The sequence below is a fragment of the Tamandua tetradactyla genome, chromosome 6 (genome assembly GCF_023851605.1).
Source record: "Tamandua tetradactyla isolate mTamTet1 chromosome 6, mTamTet1.pri, whole genome shotgun sequence".
Lineage (NCBI taxonomy): Eukaryota > Metazoa > Chordata > Mammalia > Pilosa > Myrmecophagidae > Tamandua > Tamandua tetradactyla.
In genome coordinates, this window is record NC_135332.1 from 119,682,245 (window position 1) to 119,705,531 (window position 23,287).

Sequence of the window (23,287 nt, forward strand, 5' to 3'; positions counted from 1 at the left end):
AGAATAATAATTTTAAAAAGAGCTTAGACCTTGGCACTAAAACCAAGGTTTTCTAAATGTTTAAAAAATTTTTGCCCACATTGTTTTCATTCTAAACCTTTGTTTCTCAAACTTTAGTCTTCTTTCAGAATAAAAATAAAAGGTAGGCCTTGATACTGAGAAGAATCATAGAAAATTTGATTCTGTGAAGAGACTTTGTTCTTTTCAAGTGAAAATAAAAACAGACTGGATGTAGAAAAGAGGAAGATGGATTGTTACAAGCATGACTAGAAAACTAGAAAACAGTACAAAGTTGGACTGGAGAGATGAAGTGAATAACAAGTGAGTGAGTCTACATTGATAAAAGGTGTGTTGAGAATTATGGAGTCAGGAGCTGATTTAGCAATACTTACTAGGCGTGTTTACTCCAAAATGAAAATGATGGTCTGCCAAACTCTGAATTTAAATCTATCTGAGCATTGTCTAGGTTTATCTAATCAACCATGCCCCTTTTACAAATAACAGTGGTGACTTTTTGAAAAATCTTTAAGTAAATATATTTCCTGGATATCTTGCTTACTTTAATCTTTTCTGAAACAGCATTTGCTCGAAATGTAAGCTATTGAAAAATAGCTTGCCCTACTAACCAGATAGCTTTTATTCTAATTTATCATAATATATGAAAGTTTTGTATTTAGTAAGAAAATGAACTGGTTTTATATCTAAATTAAAAGGAAATCACCTAGATGAATTATGCTTTCAAATTATGATTTTTTGATTAGTGACTGTAAAATACATAGGTATTTTTCTATTACATATGCTGTTTGGCCTTGGCCAAAAATATATTATTTTTACAATTTCTCTTACATTTAAAATGCATTCTTTTGACTTAATCACTTCAGTTTTTGAAAGGATTGTTCCTCAACTGCACTTCTCGAATTATGACAAATCAGAATATGTAACAAGGATTAAAGTAAATGTGTATTAGAAGAGTAAAGAATTCATTGAAGCAAGACTAATCATCATTTAGATTATCTGTAGAAGATGATTAATAAACAAAGGATTGTATGACAAGTTCGTTGATGCTGTGTTTGGGTAGCCAAATGTTTTAGATTTACAAATGAAAAAAATCTCTAAGCAGCTTATGGAAGAAAGTAATCATTCAAATTACAAACTTAACAATTTCTATTATATACTTCATCAAGTTGAGTCTATTTTAACTTACTGAGTAGATTTGAAATAACAGAATTAAATAAGTACTCAGTGTTCCAAGTAAATGGAAAAGACTTAATAGTTGTTGTTTTTTTAAAATACAGTTACTAATGTCAATCACTTTGAGGAAAATTGTTGTGAATGTATTTCTAGAATATACTGGTTAAAAATTAAAGCATATTAGAGAGTAAACATTTATATAGATATTTATTCTTAGGAATTTATTTTATTAAGATACATTTTTTGAAGTACTTCTAATTTGTGTAAATCTGATTTTGAGAAAGATATATGAAAATAAGTTAAATAAGATGTTAACGAAGTTATTTTTTTTCCCCCCAAGTGGTCTTTCTCAATTGAACACAAAAACCTGGCTCAACAGAGTTTTTCAACAAAGAGTGCATGCGTGTATTTGAACTTAACATCCTACAACCATATTGTATTAGATATGTTAAAATTTCATTACATTTTTAAAAATACTTAAGGATAAAAATTCCAGACTTGGACAATTTGAGTTCAAGTCCTAGTTATCACTTACACAATGATTATGAACAAGTTATTAAATTCTCCAAGATACAGCCTTCTTAACTGTGAAATGGTGCTAGAAATACCACCTACGTCACGACTGTTATGAGTACTAAATGAACCAATGGATGTAAAACATTTAGAATGGTATTGAAGGTACTTGATGTACTGAGCTTAGAATACACGCAAGCTTTTAATATTATAATCATTATTATTAGAGAAACTTTTGAAGTAACTGATATTTTGAAATTTTAAAGTCACATGCAACTGACTCAAACCATCAAAAGAGTGAAGAGTGTGTCTTGGTTTATATCTATCTACCTTTATCTATCTATCTATCTATATTTAATAAATATATATACATTAAATGCCACGAAACAAGACAACAACGTCAACACCACTTTGAAACTGAAAAATATTCCCCAATGAGTATGCTCAGATGTCCTCAGTTTCTGCAACTACTTTATTGAACTACAGGCGTCAGAGTATTTTTTCGTGGAACTTTGAAAAAAGGTTAGCTGTTTAAGTAATTCTAAAATTTCAGGCTTTGTCTTTCTGGCATCATGGTCTTTCTATGGCTCCAGCTAGAACACTGAATATTTCTGGTAGTCCATTACAAGCCTGTGAAACGTTGTTAAGGTTTCCATGGTTATTGAGAGAAATTAAATATACCCATATAGATTTATATATATATATAAATCTCCTAATCCTAAGTCTAGACCTTGAAACGAGTGACACACTCCTAGTTATTCTTATCTTTCAAAGATTTAATATGGCTTGGACTTTACTTATGTGATAATATTAATAATACTGCCCGGCAATAACCTGTTACCACAGATAAATATTGAGTCAAAGCCCCTGTTTCTAACTATAAGTGGAAAACTGAGGCTTAGAGTCCATTAACATTATTGATAGTATGCCAAAAGTAAATCTAGCTCTCGGGGGCAGGGGGGGGACAAGCTGATCCCAGCATTAAAACATTAGTGCCACAAATTATACTGGTGACTGAATAATGAAGATGAGTGATTACTGTTCTTAATATTGAATCTATGAAATTAAATGAAAGCTCTGTAGCTGTGCATTGGGTAAAACGAATTGTAGATTAATCTTGATAATTTATTTCTTTTTAATATTTTAAAATTTATATCATATTGTCTTCCAATATACTCCCTACATGCTGATTATTAAGGATTCAAATGCCTTTTATTCAGATAATTTTCTTTGCTTTACCTGAAAGAGAAATAATTCAACTTTTGTTATAAGTGGAGAGAGTGAGGGCTAATTTTTATCTGTGTTTTTTAGCAATGCTTCTACTGGCTGACAGCTTCATAAAGGTATAATGGGAGATTGGGGGAGTTAGGCTAAGAGACAATTTCTGACTTGATACTGTCATGTTTTACACAAAATTTATGGCAGAAAATATCTTTAATAGATATGGTCTCTGCAGTCTGTGGAAGATATATATATGACCACCTTGCAATTTGTGAGAATTTAATAACTAATAATTCATGGAAATTTTCTGTAACTGTTTCCATATAAACAAAGAAAGAAATGAAGAAAGAATGAAAAAGGCTATGCAAGATATGTATGGCTAAGAATATTCTTATGTCTCAAATCTTACTGTTAACCTCTTTTCGAAATCTATGCCCTTCAAAAGAAGCCTGAATTTCAAGTTGCTGTTTAAATATTCTTTGGCAGTCAATTGCACCAGAAAAACTGTACCTACAACAGGTCCTAGCCTAGAGAAGGCATTCAAAAAAAATTATTTAATGAATATAGGTGTTGTCAAATAAATTACTAGTAGGAAATTATCACTTATTTATTCATTTAAAATATTTATTAGGGCGGGCCATGGTGGCTCAGCAGGCAGAGTGCATGCCTGCCATGCCAGAGGACCCAGGTTTGATTCCTGGTGACTGCCCATGTTAAAAAAAAAATACATACATATATATATATATATATATATATATATATATATATATATATATATATATATAAAATTCTGATGTCAATCTAGGCACTAAAATATAAAGATGAATAACCAACAAAGTCCCTTGACAAGTTAATTCGTATCAATATAAAAATTAAGTGCTTACTGTATCCCACTAAAGATGTTACTTGATTGAAAATTTTATAATCATTTTATCACGTTGATCAAGGTCAAACATCAAATAAATGGTATAGGCAGAATTTGAAGCTAACACAATATGTCATCAAGTCCATGCTCTTAAAAAAAATTATGCTAAACCCTCTTTTATGTGGATATTCTGTACTAGGTGCTTCATATACACTATTTAATTCAATTTTCTCCCCCATGCCTTCTGAGGTGATGAAAGTAGTAGTATTAATGCATTCTATTGAAGAAATAGAAGGTGAGAAATATTCAAGTTCTCAGACATCAGATTTTTTAAATTTTATTAATTAAAAAAATTTATAAGAAACAAACATTCCCAACACATACACTCAGCAATTCACAATATCATCACATAGTTGCATATTCATCATCATGATCATTTCCCAGAACATTAGCATCAATTCAGAAAAAGAAATAAAAAGACAACAGAAAAATATAACAAACAGAAAAAAAAATTTTTACAGGCCATACCCCTTACTGATCCCTTTCATTGATCACTAGCATTTCAAACTAAATCTATTTTAACGTTTGTTCCCCCTATTATTTATTTTTATTCCATATATTCTACTCATCTGTTGACAAGGTAGATAAAAGGAGCATCAGACACAAGGTTTTCACAATCACACAGTCACATTGTGAAAGCTATATCATTATACAATCATCATCAAGAAACATGGCTACTGGAACACAGCTCTACATTTTCAGGCAGTTCCCTCCAGCCTCTCCATTACATCTTGGATAACAAGGTGATATCTACTTAATGCATAAGAATAACCTTCAGGATAACCTCTCGACTCTGTTTGGAATCTCTCAGCCATTGACACTTTGTCTCATTTCCCTCTCCCCCCTTTTGGTCGAGAAGGCTTTCTCAATCCCTTGATGCTGGGTCTCAGCTCATTCTAGAGTTTTTCTCAATCCCTTGATGCTGAATCTCAGCTCATTCTGGGATTTTTGTCCCACGCTGCCAGGAAGGTCCACACCCCTGGGAGTCATGTCCCACGTAGACAGGGGGAGAGTGGTGAGTCTGCTCGCTGTGTTGGCTGGAGAGAGAGGCCACATCTGAGCAACAAAAGAAGTTCTCTTGGGGGTGACTCTTACGCCTAAATTTTAAGTAGGCTTGACCTATCCTTTGTGGGGTTAAGTTTCATATGAACAAACCCCAAGACTGGGGGCTCAGCCTATAGTTTTGGTAGACATCAGATTTTTTAAACCAATGATCTAAATACCATGATCTTTCCATTTCGCCATTGTTTTTCACACATCATCTTGGCCATGAAGACAAGAGGGGATGCAGTCAGTGCTTCATACAATGTGAGATCAGCTGCTTCATCCCTCAGTGAGATGATTCATCTAGTTTCTCTGTGAATACCCAGATGGATTCAGCTCCCATTGCCCATAGAAGTAACTCACTCAGGAGCCAAGGCTTTGTTGGCATTCCTCCTTTTTCCATCTAGAGTGTCTATTCATTCACAGTGATTCCAGGGATCACCTCAGTTTGGGATTGAATTGTGTCCCTCCAAAAGCACGCTTAGTCCTAACCCCTGGCCCTGTGAATGTGAACTTTTTTGTAAACAAGATCTTTGAAAATGTTATTAATTAAGATGAGGCCAAGTTGGATTAGGATAGGCCCCAACCCACATGACTTGTACTTGAAAAGAGGAAATTTTGACAGAGATGGTGAGAGAGACAGCGATGCGCTAGAGCCAGAGATAGGGTTCTGCTACCACAAAGAAGCACCATGAAGTGTCGGCCGTCCACAGGAAGCCAAAGAAGTGCCATGAAATTGATTCTCCCCTTTAAAAAGAAGCATGGTTCTGCTCACACCTTGATTTCTAAACTTATAGCCTCCAAAACCATGAAACAATAACTTTCAGTTGTTTAAACTATCTAATCTTTAGTACTTTGTTACAGTGGTCCTAGCAAACTATGACAACTTTCTAAGTAAATTTTCTTAGAAGTGTCTGTCTATGGATTGACTTTTGGGAGAACCCAAACTAAGACAAAATTCTTTGATAAAATGAAATCTCATGTGAAGGCCAAAAATAAAATAAAAGGAGTTGATGAAAGGAATCGTGGGGTCCTGAAGCTCCAGTTTTTCTCTTTGGTGGTTGCTATGGAGTTCCAAAAAGCTCTAAAGATTGGCAGATTTTGCAAGCAATTACATTGTCCCATATATTTTGGCTTGTAGTAGATGAAATCATGCCCCCCCACAAAGAAATGTTCAAGTCTAAACTCCCAGTCCTGTCAGTGTAAACTCACTTGTAAATGGGATCTTTGAAGATCCCATTAGGAGGTGACCAGATTGAAGTAGGGTAAGCCTTAGTATATAACTGAACCTATTAGAAGCAAAGGAAATTTGGACAGAGTAGGAGGAGCAGAAAGAATGAGGAGACAGAGTGCCATGTAATGGAGGATTGCCAGCAAGCCACCACTAGAATGCTACACATTTTTGAGAAGGCATGGTCTGCTGATATTTTGCATTTGGATTTCTAAGCACCAAAACTGTGAGACAATAAATGCTCACCGTTTAAGCAATGTCTGTAATGTTTGTTATAGAAACTTTGGCAAACACAGTTTTCATTACTTTGTTCATTACTTTTTTCATTTTTTCATTACTCTCATGCAATCAGCCAAGATGTCAGGGATGGTGTAACTAAGTAATGGAGAAGACCTTTAGGCATGAATCACTTATAAAGGGTGCTTTTTCAGCTATACTCCTGGGAAGGATGCTCTAGTTTTCTAACAATGACTTCCAGCATCATTTTTAGAAATGGCACTTAGTACCGACTCTAGCTTACTGAAAAAACAACATCCAAAAACACAGCATGAAAGGTCTCTTAGCATGTGGGAATCTGGTCTCTGGGGCAGGAAAGGTCCTGATGGAAAATTCATAAGATAGAATAAAGGAGAGGGAAGGGGGTGCAATAAACTCAATCATCATTTTAGATGATTTAGGAGACTCACTCTATTGGTTTATCTTGGTGTGCTCTTTTTCCTCTCTATGGTTCTTTACATTGTTGTCTGTGATCTTTTTATATCACAAAAACTGGTATTATCCCATTTAAAAAATATTTCTATGGTTTTCCAAAGCTCTTAGTATAAAACCAACACCTTAAATGTGTTTGACAAGGCCCAGCATCAGATTGTTTTCTCTCTCACATTTCCCTCTTATGTCCTTCCTCTACTCCCAGACATACTGACATTTTTAGTTGGTATTTCTCACCATACTCACATACTCCATCATGCTTCCAAACCTGCCATCACCACTACCCAGAGTGATCTCTGTTCCCAAGACCTTAGGTAGATTACCAGGAAAATAGACCCAGAGATCAAGATTTCATGTAGGAAGTTTATGAAGGAGTAGCCTGTGAGGTGGTTGGGGGGAAGGTAGCAGGATTGGACAGAGGGAGGAATGAAACTGGAATGCACTGACAACAGAAGGGCTATAGCTCCAATAGGAGGTCTGGAACAGGGGGGTCCTTCAGAGTGGTCAGACCCTGAGACAATGAGCCTAGACCCTTATTTCACCCCCCCACCCCTGCTCCCCACATGATTTATAATTGCTTTCTTGTTAGAGAGCAATTATCATGAGTCATAAGCCACAAACTTTCTCAGAAGCTGGGCGAATGAGTACCTTAGTCAATAGGGGTCTGAGTGCCTTAGAACATCTACTTCACTATTTAATGCCTATGCTTATACATCCTCCAAGTTGAATGCCTTTATCTCTTTCAGAAGGAATTCTTCCCAGATCTCCATAACTAGGTTAAATTCTCTTTATGTGCTTTTGGGGCACCATGCACCTTTACTTTGTAGCATTTATTGCAGTTGCAATTTTACTTTATTTGTGAGTTTAATTAAAGTCTGTCTTCTACACTAGGACTCATGCTCAATAAGAGTTTGCATAGTGACTGTGTCTGTCCAATATTAGAACCTGGAGGCAAGTACAATGCCAAGGACATTGTAAAGGGAAAACAAATAGAAAGGAATTGTCAAAAACTCAAAAGTATGTAAGGGCCCAATTCAAGCAAATCAGGGGTTGCTTTAGTTATTACCCTTGAAGAGAATTAAGTGGGAAACAGTACTTTATTCCTGTTTTCTGAACTGGCCAGCATGGAAGAGGGCCATAATGAGGAGACCTGCAATGAGGAGCTTTGTGGGTACCCTGGAAAAATCCCACAGAATATCACAGGAATGAGGTAGCCAGAGTCCTATGTTTTACTCCTGTTAGGACTGATTCTGGAACTGGGATCTAGTAATGGATCCAGCTAGGCAAGAAAAAGAGGGACAGTCTGAAATTTGAGTTGGACCCCTCTGTATGTGGCCTAGTCCAAGCCTGTGGGAGCTCAGGTGGACATTGGCTCCACGTGCAGATGGCTAGGTACCTTCAAGACTTAGCAAAAATTTTTACTTATTTAGCAGTTTCTGGGGACAATAGCTCACATTACTTTATGTGTAAATCTGCTGATGTTTAAACCTCATACTAACTTGTTATTTTTGTGTTTTTTAGGGCTAACAATAGGTAAACTGATGTCCTCCCCAATTTCCTAGGTACTTTTGGAGATTGTAGCTCAAACTTATTATTCTTAACACTGATCCTGGGTGTTCCCTCTAGTAGCTCAACTAGACTATAATTTTTTTTTCCTGAGAACTTATCTGAAGCCTGCTACAATTGTACTAGGGAACCAGATTTGTGTAATAGTTCTTTGTCCTCAGCCATAACCCCGTTCTATTCATACAGCAATAATTCAGAATGAGCTACCCTGTTACCTGAGAGTTCGCACTGTGAAAGAACCCCTCATCTTTACCTGTTCAAACATCAACTCAGTCCTGTTTGGATAAAAGGGAAATGGATGTCTTGTATTTAATGTAGTGAATACAAATAGTCTGGATTAGAGAATCGAGAATCTTCATCAAGCATAGAAAGTACTTAATATAAGCAAAAGTATTATCATTTGATCTAGATCAGTGGTTTCAGATACAGCACTTTATTTTTATAACAAATATTTTGTAATGCTTCCTTTAATGTCCTAAAATAAATTTATATGTATTTAACCTACTAATATATGTGATTATATAAAATAATCAGTACATTATCTTAATTCTAATAGAAAGGAAAATATAAAATAGTCTTTTATAAAGTGTTAAATTTTTAATATGTGAAAGTTTGGTCATGACTATAATGGAAAACAAAGAGTTACTCAGAGGCTAACATCCATATTTAAAAATATATAAATATGATAGCTACAAATGTAGGCTGATGCAGGTGTGTTTATTAACAACTCAGATAACAAGTGCAACCTTGCCATCAGTCATCTGTTATCCAAAATGGTGATTAACTCTTTTTTTCCTGGTCTCTGGAGAAGGAAAGTTCTTCACGGAAAGTCCAAAGAAGGAATAAAGGAGAGGGAAGGGGGTGTGATAAACGATTGAGATATAATCATCTAAAGTGTACAGTCTGTGTACATCTAAAGTGTACAAACTGTGGTTCAGTTTCATCATGAAGCTGTGCATTCATCATTACAATAGATTTTTAAACTTTTTTACTCCAAAAATGATTATATATATTATATATATATATATATAATATATATATAATATATATAGGAATTTATATATAAATTCCTTTCTATTAGAATTAAGATAATGTACTGATTATTTTATATAATCATATATATTAGTAGGTTAAATACATATAAATTTTATTTTAGGACATTAAAGGAAGCATTACAAAATATTTGTTATAAAAATAAAGTGTTGTTTATATATATAAAAGTAAAAAAGAACACCCAACATCCCATAACCTCCATGCCTCCTATTATTTATCTGTTTTTTGGTCTTTACTTTCTTACTCTGTCCATACACTGGATAAAGGAACTGTCAGTCACAAGGGTTTTCACACTCACAAGTTCATACCTTAAAAGCTCTATAGTTATTCAAATCATCTTCAATAATCAAGGCTATTGGATTACAGTCCAACTGTTTCAAGTATTTCTGTCTAGCCACTTGGGATATCTATATACTGCATGAGAATAACCTCTAGAAAGACCTCTTGAGTCTATTTGAAATCTCTCAGCAACTGAAAATAGATTTTGTTTCATTTATTGTTCCCCTTTTGGTCAGGAAGCCTTTCTCATTCCCACAATGTTGGAGCCATGCTCATCCTCAGGAGTCATGTCCCATGTTGCCAGGGAGATTTATACCTCTTGGAGTCAGGTGTCATGTTATGGGAGGACAGTGAGTTCATCGGCAGAGTTGGCTTAGAGAGAGAGAGGCCACATCTGAGCAACAAAAGAGGTCCTCTGGGGGTTACTCTTAGGCATAAATGTAAGTAGGCTTAGCTTCTCCTTGCAGCAATAAGTTCCATAAGGGCAAGCCCCAAGGTCAAGGGTACTTTGGTCTCACACAGAGGTTTTAAAACACAGTCAATATGACCCTTTACCCTTTAGTCTGATTTACTTTAGTCCTACCTAGATCAGCTCCATTCATATCTTTAATTGAAGTCTGATCACTTTTTCAGTGTTTTTAACAGTCGCTGTATGGAGTAATATTGACTTTCATAGCTGTAGAATTCTAGCTCTGGGTATGAGGTGTCACACAAATACCCAAAGTTCCATAGAATGACCAGGTTATACACAGAGAGCTCAGCATCTCAGAATTTAGAAACCACAGTTACAACTCTGGAATAGATGTGACTGCTGTAAGAGCTTACAATCTAGAAACCTTTATAATAGGCCTTCATCCGATAACCTATGCTCTCAAGTTCAAGTCTCAGAGTTTGCACATTATAGTTAGTCCATATTAGTGGGGCATTATAATATTTGCCTTTTCTTTGGAGCTTATTTCATTCACCTTACTGCCCTCAAGTTTCATTCACCTAGTTGCATGCCTCATGACTTCATTCCTTCTTGCAGCTGCTCAGTAGTCCATTGTATGTATACACCACAGTCCCCACTTCCAGTCTTCAGTGTACCTTTAAGTCACCTCCATCCCCTGCAATCTGTGAACACTGCCACCATAAACACCAGTGTGCATTTGTCCATTCTTGTCTCACTATCAGTTCCTCCAAGAATATACCTAACGACAGGCTTGCAGGATCCTATGGCAACTCCACCCCTCCCGTGGAGACATTACACTGCCCTCCAGAAGGGCTGCACCTCTGTACTTCACAATCAAAAGTGAATAGGTAAATTTAGTTTGAAATGCTAGTGGTGAATGAAAGTAAGGGGTAAGGGGTATGGTATGTATAATCTTTTTTTTTCTCTGTTATCGTTTTATTTCTTTTTCTGTTGTCTTTTTATTTCTTTTTCTAAATCGATGCAAATGTTCTAAGAAATGATGAATATGCAACTATGTGATGATATTAAGAATTACTGATTGTATATGTAGAATGGAATGATATCTTAATGTTTTGTTTGTTATTTTTTTAATTAACAAAAAAAGTTAAAAAAAAAAAGTGAATAGGTACATCTCTCTCTCATCATTTTCTCCAGCACTTTATAACTCTGTTCATTTTTTAAAGTTTTATTCATGAATCGTACAATCCAACATAAGTAAAAAATCAATGGTTCCCAGTATGATCACATAGCCGTACCATCACCACCACAATATACATGAAGACATTTCCATTTCTTCCACCAAGAATCCCATACCCTTCCCCCCTATTCCTGGCTTATTGACATTTAGCTTGGCATATTGCCTTTGTTACATTCAATGCAAACATTACAATGTTACAGTTAATTTTAGTCCCTAGTAAGCACTGATTTTATTTTCCCCTTGTATAAAACAAAATGGTGATTGATTCTTCATAAAATTACACAGTCATTCTTTGATTTATGTAGTAGATGCATTTCTGGAAATTTCAATATAAATTACAAACCTGCCCCTAATAGGAATCTTCTGAGATCTTTGCTGGTTAATGTTGGAATCCAAATTTTCAAATGAAGAAATTATTAACTTTATTATTGGCAAAAGAGCCTTGAACCCATAGTTTCAAGAAATAGCCTTTAAACTATATATATAAATGTGTGTATATATGTGTCATACAATATTATGGCCGTTTATTGAATAAATTTGTGAATGTATACAGCAGATAGTGTTGTAATTTCTAAAATATTAAATTTTAAATCTTTTCAAGATATACAGCAAACTTTTTTATTACATATTTTGTTAATTCAGGAATAATTAAAGGACATTTATCATCATGTGGAAGGCCATGTAGCAGCAGCTGACTAATTAGTTAGGAGGTAGATCAGGAGCCAAAATGCCCTGAAGCCTGTCAGAAATGCTATTGATTAGTCAATGATCAATTTTATCAATGTTAGTAGGGTGGAGAGGGTAAATTGCTTTCCTCTCTTTTTTTAATGTTTCATTGCCCTCATAGCTTATGGATACATTTAGCTTTTTTGTAAATGACTTTAAATACTTCATAAATTCTAATAAAATGAATACATTGACTGCCAAATATATTAAGCTATTTAGTTTGTGTTCCATCAAAAAAATCATAAGTTGATTGATGGAAGCTTTCATTATTAACTGTTTTTTTTACCATTTTAAGAATTTATGCAATAGCAAGTACTTTTCTGAATTCAGCTTACTTTAGTCACAAATTATCCTGTCATGGAAGTATTATCATACCAATTTTACAGATAAGAAAACTCAAAGATCAGAAAGCTTGTGTGGCACTCAGGGTCACACTTGAATGTGCTGGTAGTTATATCAGATCATAAAACTAGGCCAGTAAGGCTTGATTTGGGGCACACTCAAGGAAGGAGATGGGAGTTCTGAACTGTCTTATCTATAAAAGAGAATTATTTTAAAAAGTCTATCTTACAAGAACTTGATCATCAAGTTCTTGAGTGGCCCAGAATAACTGAGATGCCAATTACCTCTTTGGTTTTAAAGTTTTCCTCTTTTTTTTTCTTACACTCTTTGAGCACATTCCCAAAGAGAATACAGAAAGCACAAAAGATGAAGCAAAGGCATAATTCATAATAGACATTTTTAGTGATAATTTCAAATCTAGGCTCAGCAGTAACAGATAAGAGTAAACAATGATAAAAATAAAACAATAAAAGCTGTCAGATTTGATGTCAATTAAATCATGTCAAACCAAATAAGTGGAGAATTCTACATCACTGAATTGTCATTTTTTAAGGTGATGGTTGTTTCTCTAAATTGAGAACAGTTGAGTCAGCATGAAAATAAGATGAGGAGGGATTGGCAGATTTACATTATAGACATGCTGAATGTTGAATCCTGCTAAAGCAATTTTTTAGACTTTATTTCTGTAGAAAGCAGTTGATCCAATTTTCAGTCTCCTCAGCCTCCTTTATTGACAAATGGAAACACTTCTACAGCCAGAGTCACTCCTAAAGAAGCGTTTATACTCAGTGTTGAAATCTTTCAAAGATTTTTGGATGCTCGGCTCAGAAAACAAACAGAGATGTGAGAGGCTGTGTCAGAGTTGAGAAGGAAGTAATTTTTTTTCAGAATCCTGTTACATAGTAATTATATTTGAACTTGATCATATGTGTCAAAAGTAGTATGTTTTAGATTATTTCTTAGTAGTTCTGAATATATGCTGTTTTATGAACATTAGATTTAGTCTAATACCTTTATCAGTTTATTTTTGCTTCAATTGAGAGAATTTCTTGTGAATATTTTTAAGCTTTGTCTTTTATCCCTCTTTAATCCTTCCTACAGCTCATGTTGACAGAATTTTATCTAATGGCCAACATTTTGGAGTTATACTTGTTTTTATAATTTAAAAAAAGCATTAGTTTGCTTAGTACTAAGTAAAAAATAGGTTTTGGCAATCATTTTCAATAATATAATAGCATAACAGATTGTACATTTCTCCTTGTTATATTTGGTTATACCTCAAATTTAACATTTTCAAAATCAGGCCTATTATTTACTGTCCTGTTCTGCCTCCTGATAGTCTTATTTGTATTAATGACATCATTAATCCAGGTAATTTTCAACTCCAGTATCTCATTTCTCCTTGCCTTTTATCTGATCACTTTCCATGTCCTGTGGATTCTTCCTTCACAAAGACTCTCCAGCTCTCCATCACTTGAACATGGGCCCTAGAATAGCTTTGCCAATCCTTTCTGCATATCACTTCAAGTTAATTTTGCCAGAACCTAACACTTCTTTGCTTAACATGAATTGACTCGTTTCCTATTGAGTAAATTCTAAATAGTTTAAGCTGGCATGCAAGGCTTACTGTAAATTATCTTCCACTTACAATTATAGCCTATCATCTTTCCCCTTTAGTTCTCCTTTTAGTTCAATACTTTGTCCCGAATGCAAAAGCTTTCCCAGATACTGTGATAGAATTCATGCTCCTTGATCTACCAAGTGTGACACCCCACGTTCCCCTTCTACATCTAAAGTTGCTCTAACCTTAAGCCTCAACTACAATTCTGATAGTTTCCTGATTATCCCAGCTGGATGTGGTCTCTCTTTTCTCACAATGCTACAACACTTTCTCTCTCCACCTCTTTTGGAGCATTTGTAATTAGAAATAAAGAGATTTTACTAAGTTTGTTTGGCCTATGTACATCACACAGTACTTAGGTCTCCTAAGTCCTGCCTAGCCAGTGTGTGCAGCATTTACACCTCATCACAAAAATTTACTATTTTAATTATTGAACCTTGACTGTCCAAATAAACACAGGTTTGGTTGTTGCTTTAGGTCTTTGACACAAGTATGTTATGTATAAAAAATACAACCTCCTCTACAATAGAGTTCTAGTCCATTAGAAGCTGCTGAAGACAACATACACTGCCAAAAGTTACCAGGTAATCTTCTGTTTCCTGTGAAGTATAACTCATCAACACTGAGATCAGTTCCATCTTTACCGTTTCATGAAGTCTTCGGATGTAGTAATTTTCAGCAGGAATATGTGAGATCATAGCACAGAAAAATTTAACAAATATTTTGCAAGCAGTCTTATTAGCTAGATGATACTTTGATTTCATGTGCACTAATGAATCACTTAGCTCTACACTGATTAGGATGGGGAATATGTGATTTTTTATCTGTGTTCCCCATCAGGGTATGGGTAAGCATGAAGCTCCGGCTGGATAATTTGCTTTGAGGATTTGGCTTCTTCAAGCTGCTAGGCAGCATGAAGCAATGATGGCTACAGCATGCTCTGTACTCCACTGCCTATCTCTGTGTGTGTTTCCATTATTCACACAGCAGTGGGTACGCGAACAACTGCCTCAAGTACTTCCATGAGTGCTTATACTCTAGTGAGGCATAAAAGCTCTTTCTCTCTTTTATATAGATATATATAGTTTCACACCAAAATTCTTTCATAAAAAGTTAATCAAGCTTTCTGTGATTGACTAAATTTATATACATAGCTGCCAGAGTTTTACATTTTCAAGAATTATTTCAGACTGTGGGTATGAAAATAAGTGAGTCTTGAAGTCTTGATGGCTGTTTTTTCCTTGACATCCCTAAAGTTTCTAAATGTACCTGACAAGGGTCTTATTCTTTTTTGATTCTGCTTCCTGAAATCCAGGCTGGCTTTCAATTTTTTCCCTGCAGTTTGCCTGAAATTAAATAATTTAATAACTTAATCACTGCTCTAACTTGATATTTATTTCATCCTCCTTCCCTGCGATATGCAAATATATGTCTCTTTGCTAGTATCTTTTCTTCATTCTCTAATCCAAAAGCTGATGCAAAGAAGTCATTAAAATTGATAGCAATATCCACCACTTCAGTGAATAAATTACACTTTCCATTTCATGGAGGTCCCATTATCTCAGCCCTGACCTCTTCTTACCTCTGTACTTGAAAGTATGCTGATTTATCTCAAACTCTTGTGCAATCTTCCTTTCATTTTCTACCCTTAATTTTCTTATTATATTTTTTACACTTTTAACTTCATCTAGTAATCTCAGTGCTTCTCTCCACCTCATGTTTTATGCGTACATTTCCTTCTTTTTTGAATTTGATTAGTTTTTGGACTCATCTGCGTCTTCACATTCACATTTTATTCTAACTAAAACCATATTTATTTCTAAATGATATGCATAGCCCTTGAACATACGTTAATTTACTTTCAGCATATTTCATGTACTCTTTCTCAAAGTCCTTTAACTATCTCATCAACACCTTCTTTTTCTTTTTTTTTTTTTTCATTTGATTAGGATGTCTCTATTCAAAATTTATTTTTCTATCTGTCTACTGAAAATCTATACTTATCCTTTTTTATTATTCCTTTAGTTGTCCTGGTAGACCTAAGCCCAAATCCAACTTTATTACTCTCATTCCATGGTCATATTTTTAAAAATCTCTAATAATATCCCCTGTTACTAAAAGTACTTTTGAAATTACAAAAAACACACATTTGTTGGCTTTTGAAAACCGAAGTAAGAAAGTATTATAAGCATAAAAGTAGTATGTGCAGGAAACACTGTGTTAGTAGAATCTTTGTTGAAACTTTCAGCTTTGAACTCCATACACAGAAAACGATTAAATGCTGGGATAATAGAACCAGTTTCATTGTATCTTCTTTGTATGGCTATCTCTGTGGTTTATCAGTCCCATAGAATATCGTACTAGAGGGGGTCTTGAGAGGTCATTTAATCTATTGCTGTATAGCCTGAAGGTTCTAAGACCTCACCTGCTCTACAAGATACCTATTCGCTTTAGTTCTTACAAGTTTAAATGGTATTTGGAATTCTGGGTAAATATTTGGGAAGGTCCCAAATGTCATAGGGAAGAAAGAACGTCTATAGACAGAAATTACAGAAATGTCGCCTGCTGAAAAATTTGAACAACAGTTGCTAGAACAACCAAGGTATTTAACAAATGGAAAGTATATGCCTCTGGCTTGCTGCAGACTTTTTGGTTCAGAGTAAATAGATTCTAGCATTTGGGCCTGATGCTTCATAAGAATGAAAATCCTCAGAACTATCAAAAATATGTGCTTTTATGGACAGCAATGAATCAAATGTAAAAAGAACAATATGTCTATTTACTTTCTCTACAGCACCATCATTTACTTCAGAAGTGTGGACCTATTATCTCCATCAGATTAATATTCCGAGAAGAAACAGGAAGGACACGGACAATTATTGAAGAATATAAATACTAGTCATTATAGATTCAACTGAACAATGATAAGGAGTCATTCTGATTCCAACAATACTTCTGACTCAGTCTCTGACTCATGTTGTTAAAATGCCTCAGGTTTCTTAAACCAACTTTTCAGTTGATATTTAGAAAGGATATGATGGGGGTGAATGGGATAACATCTCATTGTTACTATGAATTAAAAGAAAAACTGCCACATTAGATCTCTTATATTAGATAGTTCCAGCTGTAGGGAGACCAGGCCTATCCATTGAGAAAAATATTAACAAAAAGCACAATGAAAACTAGGCCAAATAACAATGGTCATTGCTTTCAATCAAAATGCCAAAATAAGTCTTTTATACACCTAATTTACTTAGATAATTTAAACCCCAAATAAATTTTTTAAAAATCATTATCAAATTTCTTCAAGGGTTACTAGGGATTGTAGGGGTATTATGCAAATGATTTGGAATGAATGAATGTACATAGGTACAAATGTTGAACAGATAAATTATTGTGACAGAACTGTTCACTTGGTGATAAAATTATTGAAATTCTAGGGAACACCCATATGTGTATATTGTAGATGATAGTTATTTACAGACAGTGATTAACAAAAAACTGGAGAAAACGTTAAGCTCTCGTGGAGAAAATATTAAAACATCTCTATATAGAAACAAAATTTAGATATTCAATATATGTCAGCATTCTGTTGGCTTTATAAATCCTTCTAATATAGGTATTGAGGGCATTACTTCAATATGTGCATGTTTTGTGACAAAATATTTCATTTATCACAGGAAAGTTTCAAATTAAAAGATAATCCAATTTACAGAGAGAATCAGGGAAAAGTCCATTGTAATTGGTAATAGGATCTATATTCCACTAAATACCCAAACCAGCCACCAATCAGAAAAAAGAAAATTATCCAGCATTATCAATCAGGGAAATTAAGGTTAACAACACAGACAATTTTTGTTTGACATGGTAACATATGCCAGTTTTAGTATTAAGCTCCATGTTCATAAACACATCGATTTTGAATGATCCAGAATAATTTCATGTATTTTATTTCATTAAGGTTAGTTGAGATGAGACCCTGCCACTTACTCATTGTAAGTGGGAATCTCACTTAAAGTCTCTGATTATCAGTTTCTCTGTATATTAAGGTACTGATGTTTGCCTTAAAGAATTGTTATGAGAACAGCTGGGATAAATTATGTAGAACAGTAGCTAGTACGTATTAGATGAAAAATAAATTATAGCTCTTCACAACACTGTCATTATCATTTATCCCCTGTGATTTATTCCTTACTAACCAACATTCTCCAATTTGCTCTTTATGATTTTTCAAATTAATGTTCTCCAGATACCATGCTAATTGCATCATGTTCCTGGTCCAAATTGTCTTTTGTTTAAATTTTAAACAACAGCTTAGCCTGGCACTCAAATTTCCCCATTTTGCTGCATTACCCTACTTTTCCGACGTTTCCCAGGTGCAGCAGCCAAGAGGCACTCTTTTATTATTCCAGCATATACATCATCCTTTTTCACCTCTGTGCCTTTATTTCTACTACCCACTCTCCTGTGCCATATAGTATAGTGGAAAGGGTATGGGCTTTGCAATCAGTGCTGGCATTTGCATGTTTGCTCTCAAGTCAGTTTTCTGCCCCTCCTCCGTTCTGCACTGACACAGGGAACTACATTTCCCAGAAGCACTTAGCAACTGGTTTCTGAGTAAAATTAACCAATAGAAAGCACTGACAGTAAACTGGAGCATGGAAGGAAGGGAAAAGTAAGTCTCTCTCTCTCTGTCTTTCTTTCTTTCTGTCTTTCAAGAAGAGTCTATAGCAATAACTGCATTTTCCCCCCATGTTCTCTGGTTTAGCCAGTTAACCCTTTTCTGGTGATAGATTTTACTGGGGCTGTGTATCTCATGCTCTGGTAAATTTATGTATTTCTATTTCCTTCCATCTTTAGGGGGGCACTAGCTTTCTAATAAAGCTATTTCTGAGTTGTCCATTTGGCTTCCGAGCATTTTTATCACCTGTGTAACCATTTCCTGGTACTAAAATTCCCTGAGATTAAAAACCTTGAGTGACTTCTGTTTCCTTACTGGACCATGACTGCTAGAGTGCCATGCATTTGGATTTCAATACTGCCTCTGTGATGCTAGGAAAGATACCTCTATCTGAGTTTTAGTTTCTTCTCCAGTAACCTAATAGTGTTCCTTGAGACTTAAATGAAGAGTATGTGTGAAACCACTTAGCATAATATCTAGCATAAGTTCATACTTGGATTTCCCTCTCCCCCATCATTTTCTATGGCATGAAACTTTTAAAAAGTATGAGCTGAAATTAATTATTTGAATGCAAGTGAATAAAAAAAATCTCAGATGACTTTCCTTCTATAAAAGCAACTCATTATTAATATCATTAATTTTCTGAAGTTAGATCTTTTATTAATTTGAATCTTACTGTATTTTACTTATAAACATATTAGCTAGATTTAATGGATTATTACACAACCATTGAATAATGAGTGTCCTTTCCTAGGTAAATGTGGAAGGTCCTATTTTGAGAAAATATTATGTGGCACAGGGATGTGTGCCAGGTGAATACGAATGAAGTAAGGACAAAGAAATCCTGTAAGTCCCGAGGGAGTCAAGTAGTAGAAGGAATAAGAGATTTATTGGACAAATATTAAAGTTATGGGGTTAGAATCAGGAATCAAACGGAACTTTGAAGTTGCTGAGAATTTCCTCTTTCTGCTCTCAATCTGAACAAGGAACTAAAGTTTTCTAGAACTGTTTCCACCTATGGAAGACAAGGAATTGGTGATCAAAGACATCCTATCTTCTGCTATGACAATTCACGAGTGTGGGGCTTCTCTATTTTATGTCCCATAATTATCCTGGAGATACCTCTTCAGAATCCAAACTATCATTTTACTATTTTCCCCAGAGACATGGTTATTATGTTCTCGTGATGCCTGTAGCCAGTCTTGCACCTTTTGTCCTGGGAAGAGCACTTGCCAACACATCTGCCATCTTCTGTATTTCAGATATAACAAGACTATAGCACTTTGTATGTACAGAGTATCCAACTCCAAGAATGATGTCTGCTAAAGTGGATAAAAATCGATTCCATGTTCCACAGATGAACAGGCTTTTGTTTCAAGAAACTGCATATCTAGGGAACTTAATTTAAACATATCATAGTCTAGGTAGGAGAGGATAAATATGAGCTGCCTTGAAGAACTTTGGGTCCTTAAAACCAAGGACTCAAAGGTAGGAAACAATAGATTTTATTGCACAATATTTAGCATAAAGTTCAGAAGGCTTTTTGTTATCCTATCTAAGATCATTGAGTGTTCCAAGTATAAAGTTGGGCATGGTATCAGGTACAGGTACATAATGAGATGCTCATTCCCAATCCATTGTGTTTCTGTTTCTTTCCTTAATGCCACTTCATAGACGTTTCTCTCTCTACTCCCTCGTTCCTTTTCCAAATGTTAACACTTACTTAGTTCTCTCTATTCACCCCTATTGTAGTTTCTACTTGCAAAGATGCATTAAAAATAAATTGATTCCCAGTGCCTGCCCATGCAAATAAATAACTTGATTTTATTATACCTTGTTACTCCATGTCTCCAAGGCTGTTGAAACTATGAAAAGGCTGATAGGTTTGCAAGGAAACCAGCACATGCTACTATTGTTTGTCTTGTTCCCTCACTTCTTACAATTCCTAGAGTCCAGTACTTGACATCAGATACCATAAAGAAAATACAAGTGTACCTGTAGTTTTAAAATAAAGCTACTTTGATTGAAATTAATTTTGTCCGTTAACAAATTAAGGAACTGATACATTATTCTTCTCCCCTGTGTGCCAATTATCTGAGATAATTTCTGAACTTGATTCTTTGGGAACTGAGATTTAACTAATATTCCTAACTTTCAATTGTAAATAAGTTTGGGCATTCGAAATTAGTTGTGATATGTTTATGGTATCAGAAAAAGTATACTATCACTAAGCCTGGAAATTTTTCCTGTTCAACAGCTGAGGCAAACAGATCATTAGGTTTCTATGTATTTTGGAGAAAAATTAGTAGTAGAAGATGTGGTTCCTGCCTCTTAAACTATGTGTAAAATAAATCCCAAGTATATTATTTAGGTGAAGAACACTACGTTGCTGCTTTTGTTTGAATTCTGTTGTGTTTTATTACACATAGCTTAAACTTTCAGTTTCTCATTTCTGAAAAAAAAAGACCATTCAGAAAATAAACTGAAGCTAAAAATAAGCAAACTCAGCTACCTCAAACTATGGGAGTAATTTTTCTTGCATGGCTTTTTTCTGTTCATCGTGTTTTAATGGTAATAGAGAAAGATGTGGATTTTAGCCATAAGGATTGGCATGCATAATTAACTAAGCATAATATACAGAAATAATTGCCAAAAAGAAAGGTGCTATGAGAATAGAACAAAAGGAACAATCCATTCTGATTAAAGCACCAGGAAATATTTAATTGAAATTACATTTAATGCAGGGAATAAAAGATAGGGGATACTTGACTAGGTCGAAAACTCAAACTATAGGTTGAAAATCACAGGAGCGTGAGAGTGGAGAGTCTATTTGGAGAACTACAAGCAGCTTATGTGGACTGGAGTGGTGGAAAGAATTGAAAGGTAGGTCAGGAAAGAAAATTCAGGACAAAAAAAAAAAAATCAGAGGGCTTAGTGTTTGAGGATTTTATTCTTTTGCTAAAGAAAAGCCATTTCGGGATATGGAATAGAGCCAGCACATGATTCAACCTCTGTTGTGGAAAGGTAAATCTGTGAGTATCTTAGAAAGTGGCTTGGAAGACAGACTAGAAAGAGACCAGTTTAGAGACTAGAATAGACCTGGCAATAGATTTTTAGTGCCTGGACTAGGTCAATGGGCAGTGAGCATGGAACAATGAATAAATACAGAAAACATTCTAGAAGTGGAATCAATAGGACCTAGTGATTAATTAGAGTTGTGAGGGAGGGTACCAAGTAGAGAGAAAAATTATTTCAAGGTGTCAGAAATTTTTAATTGAGAAAGTGGTGGCAATATTAACTGACCTATAGGTGAAAGGAAGTGAAATAGATTTTCATGGGGGGTCAAGTTGTTTAAGACATTGAATTAGAAATATATATAGGTACTTGTGTGTGTGAATCCACTTTTCAAAATTCTGCAGCTCAAGTTGGACTTGTAACTGACTCGTTCATTATGATATTGTAATGTTTTAGATTTCTCTTCTCACTCCTCTGAGCCGCCTATCTGATACATACACTCTACTCTGCTAAAATGATTGCTCATGGGAGTGGCTTCCCAGTATTTCCTAAGTCCCAAATCCAAATTTTCGATTCTCTGTGCTTGTCCCTATCCAGACTTTGGTGGCTTGGAGCTAGGTATTCCAGAAAAGCATGTTCTTAGACTTAACCCATTCCTGTGGGTATGGGTCTTCCATAGAAGCACACACAGAGAAAGAAAGCCACAGGAAGCATCCAGAACCCAGAAGTCAGTGGAACACAGAGAAGCCAGGAGAGGCTCTTCTGTTTATTGTCATGTGATAGAAAAGCTGAGGATGAAACTTCTCCTTTAGCCCCAGTACACCACAGTCTTCTGGGAGAAATTATCACCTTGACGATGCCTCAGATTTGGATCTCTCCTACCCTCAAAACCATGCACCTATAAATTCCATTGTTTAAGCTAACCCTTTGAATGATATTTGATTTAGCAGGAAGGAAACTAAAAATCAGACATTTAAAAACATATATCCATGCCCATTCACTCCCCAAAACAAAGAAACGAAACCAACCAACCAAACAAAGAAAATTCAACAAATAGTGCTGTAATAACAAGATAGATACTCACATGGAAAAAGAATGAAATGTGACCTCTGCCATACTGCATACAAAAAAACAAAACCAAAAACAAACAAACAAAAAAACATGTCAAATTGAGCATGTTCAAAACTGATGGCATAATTTCAATTCCTCCTGCCAAATCTGCTCCCACACCTGTACCAGTGATCATGCCAGTGACTTCCTGTCAACCCAGGCATCAGCAAGTAAAACCACAGCCATGCAAAACAAGCACTCCCGTACAACTTATGAGTCATCTTTGACTCCCCTCCATTTTGAGATCACTAGTCTTGGCCTGAATCTTTCTTTTCAGGATGGTGAAACAAATTTCTTCCAGAAGCCCTTGTCAAATCTACTCCCCAGATGCCAATATGATCATTTCACATTTAGTCACATTCTTGTTCATTTGTTTTTGCAATTATCTCTTGCCCTATTCATACATTAAACT

General features: G+C 35.0%; 1 long non-coding RNA gene across 1 annotated transcript in view; it reads left to right on the forward strand.

Moving 5' to 3' along the window:
• LOC143686316 (uncharacterized) overlaps positions 1 to 17,086 on the forward strand; it is a 94,582-nt gene extending 77,496 nt beyond the window's left edge. Inside the window, exon 3 of the long non-coding RNA XR_013177023.1 lies at positions 16,864 to 17,086. This is a non-coding gene — a long non-coding RNA (uncharacterized LOC143686316). The remainder of the gene's footprint in view (positions 1 to 16,863) is intronic.
• The last annotated feature ends 6,201 nt before the right edge of the window (positions 17,087 to 23,287 follow it).